The 2,500-nt window shown below is 40.5% G+C and overlaps 1 protein-coding gene across 1 annotated transcript in view; it reads right to left on the minus strand.

Annotated features, from left to right (window-relative positions):
• The window catches only part of LOC138861916 (neurotrimin-like), a 218,604-nt gene that overhangs the window by 66,354 nt on the left and 149,750 nt on the right, over positions 1-2,500 (minus strand). The window lies entirely within an intron of this gene.

Raw genomic sequence — 2,500 nt, forward strand, 5'->3', positions numbered from 1 at the left:
ATCATTATCCGCATTATTACTATTGACATAAGCAATAGTAACAGTAATGATAATACCAATAATAATTACATGAGCTACGAAGAATGACATGAAAGCGAAATGGAAGAAGAAGAAAGAAGGAAGAAGTAGAAGAAAGAAATAAAGAAGAAAAATAACTACAGTGGCGAATAATAAAACAAAAATACTCATGCTCAGCCATTGTCAGCGAGAATGGCGTCAACAAGCAAAAAAAAAAAAAAAAAAAAAAAATCATTGGAGATTTGTTCCGCCAAAATACAAATCCTAATCATAAATCAGTATTGTATCTTATCGATACAAAAGATGCTTGTCCCTCACCGCCCTGGATCTTATTCTTTCGGGATTTGCTGTGGTTAATTTTGCTCCAATCTTTTCCTGTTGCAGAGAGAATCTTTTGCAATAAGGACATCCACCTGTGTGGGAGTCTTTTATTGGTCTCAGGGTAAAGTATTTTGTTGTGAGTTCGTGTCCTTCGACCTGTGTACAAGACGGAAGATCATATATTTGTCTATATATCTATCTGTCTGGCTCTTTCTCACTGTCTCTGTTTCTCTCTCTCTCTCTCTCTCTCTCTCTCTCTCTCTCTCTCTCTCTCTCTCTCTCTCTCTCTCTCTTCTTATATATATATATATATATATATATATATATATATATATATATATATATATATATATATATATATATATCTCTCTTTATATGTATATTTATTATTATATATATATATATATATATATATATATATATATATATACGTATATATATATATATATATATATATATATATATATATATATATACATATATATATATATATAATATATAATATGAGAGTATATATATATATATATATGTAAGGGATATATATATATATATATATATATATATATATATATATATATATATATATATATATATAATAGTATTATATGTATATATATAGAGAGAGAGAGAGAGAGGAGGGAGAGAGATACAATATTGTATAGAAAAAAATAATGCGCATCTGTGTGTGTGTGCATATACATACCGTATATACACGTACCCCTTGATTAGTATATAAGATCAAGAACAATAGAATATAAAAATTGAAGGGAAACACGAGATAAAAAGATTTAACATTGAAATAAGACGGAAAACCGACGACTTCACCCTCTCTTCTACACACACACATGCACACAAACACTCACACACACACGAACATACACACATAAACACGCACTCACACACACAAATACGTGGACACAAACACACACACGCACATAAACACACGCCCACACACACACAAACACACATAAACACGCACTCACACACACACATACGCGCACACAAACACACACACACACACACTAAACACACACACGCTCATAAACACACGCCCACACACACACAAACACACACACACGTACACAAACACACACGCACACACACACACACACGTACGCAAACACACACGTACACAAACACACACACCTACTCACCCCCACCCCCCCATCCCCCAACACACACACACAACCACAAACCCACCCACACCCTCACCCATCCCCTCAACCAGCCTGGCAACAAAACACTCCAGACGGGATGCAAAATACATACACCGTGATAAAAGCATAAGAGAAAGAATCCATTGAAAATATCCACGCCCCTTTCCCTCCTCCTTCCCTCCCCTCCCCCTCACCTCGTCCCACCTCCCACCCAAAAAAAAAAAAAAAAGAAAAAAAAAAAAAAAAAAACTTGGGAACACCTGACCGCTCTCTCTCATTGAATTTGCAAAAACCATACATGTGGAAGAAAACGTTTGAAATTTGGGCGCTGGTTCCCCTGCTGGTTCCCCTTGTCGTGAATGTTTGGGTTTCTGCCCGACCTATCACCGTATTATCATTTAGGGGAACTATTCCAGACCGGTGAATGTTGAAGAGTGTGGGAGGAGGGGGAGGGAGAGAGAGGAGGGAGAAGAGGGATAGGGTGAGGGGAGAGAAGAGGGATTGGGTGAGGGAGAGGGTGGGGAATGAGAGAGGGGAGAGAAGAGGGAGAGGGAGAGGGGCGAAGGGAATGAGAGAGAGAAAGAGGGGACATAAGGATGGAGGGAGAGAGGAGAGGGCGGGGAGAGAGAGAGAGAAGGAGAGGGGAAAGAAGAGGGAGAGGGAGCAGAGGGCATGGGGAATGGGAGAGGGGAGGAGAAAGAGGGATAGGGAGAGGGAGAGGGTGTAGAATGAGAGGAGATAAGAGGGAGAAAGAGAGGGTGGGGAATGAGAGGGAGAGAAAGAGGGGTAGGATGAGGGAGAGTGTGAGAGAGGCGGGGAATGAGAGGGGGACAGGGAGAGGAAGAGGGATAAGGAGAGGAGAGACAGGGGATGAGGGAGAGGGAGAGGGAGGGTAACTGAAATGAGAGGGAGAGAGAAAGAGGGAAGGGAGAGAGATGGGAGGAGAGGGGTAATAGGGAGAAAGAGAGGGTAGGAGGATGAGGGACAGAGAGCTGAGAGAGAGA

Source organism: Penaeus vannamei, chromosome 6 (genome assembly GCF_042767895.1).
Source record: "Penaeus vannamei isolate JL-2024 chromosome 6, ASM4276789v1, whole genome shotgun sequence".
Classification (NCBI taxonomy): domain Eukaryota; kingdom Metazoa; phylum Arthropoda; class Malacostraca; order Decapoda; family Penaeidae; genus Penaeus; species Penaeus vannamei.